Here is a 7,684-nt window from a genome sequence, read left to right as displayed (position 1 = left end):
TCAAGTGGTGTGTGAAGAGCAGCCACTCCTCACCAAAGCAAAAGGAGCTAGGCATGTCTTACCTGATGGAGATGGCAAGAAGCCATGAGAAAAGGGAAGACTCAGGCCGGTCCAGTCACTCCTCACGAAAGAAAAAGAGAAGTTTCCCTTAACTCAATTCAATTCATCATTGTCAACATATCTAGTAATCTATCAGGAATACTAGTTTTACTAAAGAAGAGTTGTTAAGCATCATTTGAATCCGTTAGGAATACTAGTTTTACTAGACGACAACATATCTAGTAATCTATAAGGAATACTAGTCTTACTAAGACGGTCTATAAGCATGAATTGATTGAGTTATGTTACTTGATAAGTACTGATACACTTGTGGATTAATGTATCAGGTACCTTACTTGGAGACTCAACAGAGAGGATCAGGTCGCTCCTAGCCTTTCAAGATGGCATGAAGTCCGGTGAAAGGGGGAGACACTAAACCGGTTCTATAGAAGAGTCCAAGAAGGTGTGGTGAAGTGTGCGCAAGCCTTGAAGTGTTGCTACACCTGTTTAGGCCGTGATCCAGAGCTTCCTGTGTCCAACCACACTGGTTCTAAGGCACGAGAGCTCACTGGCCAATCCCTAGGCCTTGGAGGCTTTACTCTTTTTCCCTCATCAAGGTTTTGTCCCAAAGAGTTTTCCTTGGTGAGGTTTTTAATGAGGAAGTTCTTCAAAGTTTCAAGCTTGACTTAGGATCAACTAAAGTCAAGCTTGAGGGAGAGTGTTAACTTGAAGAAAGGAATGGAGGAGTTAAAGGTGTTGAGTTGAGATGGATCTTGTGCAAAGATAAGAGAAGTATGGAGGAGTTTGGTCAAGTGTGAAAACTTAGAGCGAGGCCGTACGGATTTGGTACGGACGTGTACGGACCGTACGGATCCGTACGGACCAGGTCAACCCAAGAATGCATAACTTGAACATTTAAGAAGATATGAAGTTGGTGCAAGAATAGGGCGCAAGGCACAAGTCCGGGCATGGTCAGAATGAGTCATGAAGGCTTTGTGCAAGGTTAGGGACTTAGAATCATGGTCTGGTCCATATGGAATCAAAGAAGAATCAAGAAGATGCTGTGTGGATAAGAAAGGGAGTTGGCGCCAAAGACAGGCTTGAACAGGCTGGCTTTTGACTGTGAAAAGAAGTAAAGGGAGACCATGTATCTGGCCTGATAAATTGGAAGATTCAAGGGAGCCTCACAGCAGCCAATCAGGCGCCAGTCTCCACCTTGACCAGATTCAAATAAGCCAATCATACAGCAGCAAGAACACAGCCAATGAGAGACAACGACCAGCTCCACTCTCCATCTGATCCATCCATTCTTCAAGTCTATTATAAGCCATTAGATTTAGGTTATGAGATTAGAAATGTAAAGGCTCATATATAAGCTTGTATTGGGCGATTTGTAAACCCTAAGGGAGTAAGGGGGATTTCCCCTCTCCACTTCATGAATGATAAACTTGTTCTTATATCTAAAACCCTAATCTTTAATCTCTTATTCTCCTAATCTCTCAGTCTCTTAATTTTTGTTCCTAAGTCTCTTATTCTCTCATAAACACTCTTATCAATCTCTCTTTCTAAATCACCTAGAGCAAGATCTCATCTTTCTCCATTGGAGTTTATACACACACACATACAACCAGAGAAGAGAACTCTACAAATCTCATAATTCACACTCAACTTAACATAAAAGAAAATTTACACAAATTATATCTTTTATAAAAACTGATACATCAAAATTTATTTATGCTTATATATATTCTATTTTGTTATATATACTATTTATGTCAAATGTTTTTGTTTATTAATTTGCTTATTGTTATTTAATGTTTATAATATATTTTATTGCAATTGTAATAGGTAAAGCTAATATAAATACTCATTATTTTAAGTAAAGATAAATTATATATCTTATTCATATAACAAATTTCATAAAAAAAGTAAATAAAACAACTTTTCAAAATGTTGTATGAGTTAAATACACTAAAACTTCTATGCAAATATTACTATTTACTATATCATTTTTAAAAATATAAACATAAAACAATATACTGCAATCTAACAACAGTTTTAATTTTATATTTTTATATTCTTAAGAATATGATTATATATTATGTGTAAACGGTTATCATTTCTTCGTTTTTACATCCTTTTGGTTGAAATTATTTGATATTATCATATTGAGCCCCGAATTTTATTGCAAAAACCAAATTTAATAATAGGATTGTTAAGATGCTTTTATAAGGTCCATCTTAGTGGTGTAAGTCTTTTTATATGTTTATTTTATTTTGTTTTATTATTTTTGCCAAATTACATTTTATTGTGTATCTTGTTCATAATATGTAATTTTTTTTTTCATATTAGTTTTTGATTTTCGTTTGAGGACTGTCGAATTCCTGACATATTTTTTTTAATTTTAGACATTTTTTTTTATTTTTTGGTTTAATGTTATAGATATATACTTTTCCATTGAAAAACAAATATACACATTATTTTAAAAAAAAAACACATTATTTCAAAAAAAAAAAAATTTACATTTTCAATACATTGTTTATTGGTAAAATGTAAACTTTTAAAAAGAAATTGTCTTTTCGAGATGCTATTGGTTAAAAAATCTGAGATATAGTTTATTACAAATTAATGTATCAATATTCATTTTTTGAGATAAAGAGAAAAATATCTTTTTGTTTCAAATATTTTTGTAAAAAAAAATATTTGATGTGAAAAATTATTTGGTCACGACTTACCCTGCTTGGGCTACATAATAGTGAAAATAGTTTTTGGTGCGAAAATATTTCACGCATGAATTAAATAACAGAACATTAGAAAACAATAACGAAGAGTGATTTGTTAATGGCTCCATCAATTTCTTTCTCATACTATAAAACAAAATTTTTATACCTACTATAACATTAAAACTTGCCCACGTATCTTTCCAATTTCACAATATATAACACATTTTTAATCTGCAAAAATTCTCCAGCTAAAGAATTATTTGTTACAGATAGAAAGAGTTTTAGCATTTGAGATTACTGTTTACAACTAAAAAGAGTTTCCAAGTAGAGAATCAATAACAGACACTACTTCTACGCTTCTCTCTCTGTTCACCTGCAACACATTCTTCTTCATCCTATGTCACCTCTCATACAAACCATCTGTTATATCAGAGTTTCAATACGACCATGAAAATGTATTTTCTTTATTGTGTGTTATGTGATATAAGGAGAGTGTGTTTACCATTTTGCAGATGTTTCGTCCACTCAATGTCTTTGAAGCTTCTTCAGCGTAAGCTTGAGCTGCTTATGCTTCGGCTTCTGCTGACTCTGCTTCTTTGCAGTGGTGTTGATGCTTCAATTTTTCTCCATCACCAATGATGATAGACAGGAGCAGATATACCAATTCTTGGACATGGCTATATACCTGCAACCAATTTAGGATTAACATTAACATTAGTAGCCACAATATCTGTAACTCTACACCAGTCGTAAACTTAGAGTTAAACATAAGAACCATCAACCTGGACAGCTGATTTCTCCCCATCAACCCCCATGACCTGAGCACTTTTCGTAGACCATCTCCTAAGCAAATATTAACAAACTCCTGGTATGTTGGATCTTGGTACATTATAAATAATCACCATCCATTAGTCAACCAACATTTTAGAGAAACTGTGATACATGATCGTTATATACAGATCAACATCAAATCAACGGCGTAACAGTTCTTGTTAGCATTCAGTCAACATAATTAACCATCTCATGAACAATGGTACAACTACTGAGCTCCACGAGCTGACCGTCAACTCTTTGATACATATCAAATTTGCTTGAGCTCTGTGTTTAAAATGGCGCTCGCCTTTTGCGCCATGGCGCGAGGCGCACTCAGGCGACGGCTCCATCGCCATGTACCTCCTAGGCGAGGGTGGGTTCCATAAGGCGCACGCCATGGAGCGCCTTGGCCAGAAGGCGAGCATATCCAAGGCGGGCGTAAGGCATGCCATGGAGACTATATGTAAACCGGACTAAACCAGGTATGAAACCAAACCTTAATTAATAATTAAACCTTAGACGTCTAAAATACTTAAGCTTCGGGAAACTTAAATGTCTAAATAACTATGAAAGCCCTAGCTTTATAAAAGACAAGTTACGTAACTAAACATAAACATAGATCTCAAGGTTTTTTGCTTAAGGTTAGAACTCTCTAGTCTCTACTCTTTCCAATCTCGTTTGTGCTTATTCTTCTAATAGATTCCTGTGTTACTTTGTCACAGATTAATAGCTTCTTCAAGGCGAGCACCTTATTGCGCCATGGCGTAAGGCGCAAGGCTAGGACCGTCTCGCCTTGGTGCGCCATGCGCCATTTTAAACACAACTTGAGCTGTAGAATTGTATATGCAAGGCAAGATCTCGTCTAGAGCCGTGTTGCTTGCGGCTTTCTCTACTAATACACTCCGTGCTACACATGTGTCTGTAGTTGCACTAATGCTCAAAGAAGCAAATTAAAGTTTTTCAATGAAAGAAGAAGCTAATGAACTGTCATGAGACATAATTTTGTAGCAGAAGGAGTGTTCCGCTCAAGATGAATGTAACAGTCACCAAAATCCATCCAAAAATCACATGGCTGCTGAAGAGGAAAAGATTCAGATAGTTCTTATTTATGAAAGCGCATAAAGAACGTTTCAAAGTTTATACTAACGTGTAAACAATGATCTGCATCCCATAAACTGAAGAAACTGGAAGAGAATATGATTAGGAAAGATCATTAGAGTTAATACAGTAGTTGACAGTTGAGAAACATTTGGTGGAAGATGATGAGCTTGTAGGAGTTATACAAAAGCTCGACTTTCAAAACTTAAAAACATTACAAAAAAACAGATTGGTGACTTACCGAGACCAAGACATGTCAAGGTAAGCATAGTGATTGAATCTATGATATGCGCCACCCTCTTGCAGTAAAGATGATGACCTGTTACACATGTTTTCAAGATATTAACATAAGGCTTCTGTAACAGATAGTTTAGGAGTTTTTCTTACACGGAGAAAGTTTCTTATGTCACTGGAACTAAGAGATCAATCTGCTTCGGTTTCACTCGTTTCACACATCTGAGCAGCCACACAAACAACTGCCAGCCTTCAAATCGGAGAAAAACACTATAAGTATACTAAGAGAGATATAGAAGATGGTTTTGAGAGGACGAAAATATACCTTTTTATATCCGCCTCTCAGAAGATAACCCACACATTGAAGTAGAGATGGCTAAAGGAGTCAAGAACATGTTTAGAGGTTAAACATTAAAATCTCTCTGTCATAGATGCAAAGCAGTTAAGCTTGTTGTTGGTCCCGAACAATCTAAGATCTGAACTTTCTATGTTATAACAGAAACAATAGTTAGAATATAAAGAGAATTCTAGCAAGAGAAAGAATATGAAGAAAGAGCTAGTAATAGCATATGCAGCTGCGATTAAATCTAGGACACGTATTACAGTCACTAACTCTCTCAAACACAACAATGGTGTCCTGGTGGTTGAACCATAACAAAAGCAATTGACAGAACATGAAGAAGGAGCTGCAATTCCAATTACATAAGGTTTCCAAAATTCATAACTCAATATCCAAACCAGACAATCAGATACTAAGTATTTCAATATTTAATGTGAAAGATTATGTATCAATCCGATTTGAATCAACAAAATTTTTAAGGTATATGAAGCAGAAGAAGAATCAGAGAATAGAGAGTGACCATGTTGAGCAATGAGTCTGACATTAACCGAGATCGATGCAGAGATTCCTCACCAACACTCATCTCACACAAACTTTCCCCCTCCATTGTTGGTTGACCGTATCAGAGCTTGCTGTAGAGGATGATGAACCCTAGAAACAAACGTGGACAGTCATGAAGAAAGCGAAGGTCAGAAGGGGAAGGAAAGAAAGGAAGAAGACAGAACCTCAGGTCGAAGATTCGCAAAGCAATTCTCACGTGGATTGAAGATATCGAAACTCCATAGTTGTATCAGAGATCGAAAGAGAAGATTGTTCGTTTAATTGTGGAAGAAGAACACCAAACCCTAAAAAATCTTGCGGCTGTCTCGCTATCTTCGGGCTTAATCACGTGAAAACATATAATTGAAACAATGAGTTTTGCTCCTGGGACACGTGTCAGCTACACCATGAAAAGACTTTCCTATGTGGCTGAAATGGACTTTTCGAGAGTCCAAGATTCAAATCAAAGTAGTATTTTAGATGTCAATCCATTTTTAAGTGTTTTGATTCAAAGAGAATTCAGGTTCATATTTAAGCTAAATGCATTCAATGTAACGAAGTGGTTTGATTAAGCTGACAAGACTCTAACACAATTTACTAGCAACTTTCAAGCAATGGATAAAAGAGGAGTCATGGGTTTAGGAATTTGATTTCAGATGACTAAGATTTAATCTAAAATGACAAATATTCAATCAACACATTTCCCTAAGTCTAGATAACAATTCTAAGCAAGTTCTTTGCCAAGACAAAAGCTCATTTACTCTCATTGATCAAACATCAAATTCATTTCGTTTGTGCCAATCAAGCAATCATTAAGAACAGATCATTCAACTTTCTAAACTCCCCTAACATCAAATGCCTTTGGTAGGGTAAGTTAAGAGCATGTTGAGTTGGCTCAGACATTTCATCGAACATCTTCCGGGCGATGAAATGTCTAGATTTCCAATCTAAAATGGCCAACTCTAGATTAGCATTAAGATCACTCAATCAAGCAAGAAGACATATTAATCTACTCTAAACATTCTAGATCATCATTTAATCATCATAATCATCCTAACCAATGAATCCAAAAAGAATCTACTCACTAATCTTCATGATCAACCTTAAACCCATAATAAATTCAAGAGAAATCATGTTAAAAAAATAAGATACACTCAAATTACTCAAGAAAGAGAGATTAGATTACTAAAAATTCCAACTTTCTCCAAAGTATAAGATAAAACAATATCTAATCTAAATTTTGGATCTAAAATGTATTTATAATAACTTAACACTCGAACCGAATCGACCTGACAATCCCGTGTTTGATCCGAAAGACAAATGGGCGAAATGGTCTTGGCATCGACCGCGGACCGCTCCAACCCGCACCCATGGTCCGCGGCCCGCTCCTTCAGAACGACGTCTCGGATCGAAATCCGCGGACAGGTTCAAGCCGCGTTGCACGGCCGCGGCGTCTCCTCTGCACCACTCAACTCTCTGCCTCGATTCCACGGCCTGTGTTAGCCCGCGTCCACAGATCCGCGGTCCTTGCCTCAAGTCTCTGCCATTAATCCGCGGTGAGCCCCTGTCCGCTGTTGTAAAACTGGACCGGATAGAGCAGGGTCGCAGCTAATAATTTGAGAAATAGTGTAATAAATGGAACACCAGATTTAACGTGGAAAACCCCAAAGGGTAAAAACCACGGACAAGGTAGAAGAATTTATTACGAGAAAAATAATAGGAGTTACAACCTCTCAATTATAACGGAGAAATCGATTAATAATTTTCTCGTTATAATAGGAGAAAATACCCAAACTCTCTAAATAATTTTCTCTCAACCCGATCCCAAATACCCGTAAGAAAAAAGAAATTTTTTTTTCTCTCTCTCACGTTCTTCTTCTTCTTCACTTCTCTATGT

The 7,684-nt window shown here is 36.4% G+C and overlaps 1 long non-coding RNA gene across 6 annotated transcripts; it reads right to left on the bottom strand.

Annotated features, from left to right (window-relative positions):
* Positions 1 to 2,957: 2,957 nt before the first annotated feature.
* Positions 2,958 to 6,188, bottom strand: LOC106295936. 6 transcript variants are annotated; one of them, XR_001261089.1, is made up of 8 exons: positions 5,973 to 6,188; positions 5,768 to 5,898; positions 5,233 to 5,392; positions 5,061 to 5,157; positions 4,324 to 4,992; positions 3,545 to 3,641; positions 3,265 to 3,447; positions 2,958 to 3,182 (listed from the first exon to the last, which is right to left on the bottom strand). It is a non-coding gene; the product is annotated as an uncharacterized LOC106295936 (long non-coding RNA). The 6 variants fall into 6 exon arrangements; XR_001261090.1 differs by having other exon boundaries at positions 4,915 to 4,992; XR_001261084.1 differs by having other exon boundaries at positions 3,545 to 4,992.
* Between the last annotated feature and the right edge of the window lie 1,496 nt (positions 6,189 to 7,684).

This window comes from Brassica oleracea, chromosome C5 (assembly GCF_000695525.1).
Source record: "Brassica oleracea var. oleracea cultivar TO1000 chromosome C5, BOL, whole genome shotgun sequence".
NCBI classification, from domain to species: Eukaryota; Viridiplantae; Streptophyta; class Magnoliopsida; order Brassicales; family Brassicaceae; genus Brassica; species Brassica oleracea.
Note: the sequence above shows the minus strand (reverse complement) of the source record. Positions and strands in the feature narration are given on the sequence as shown.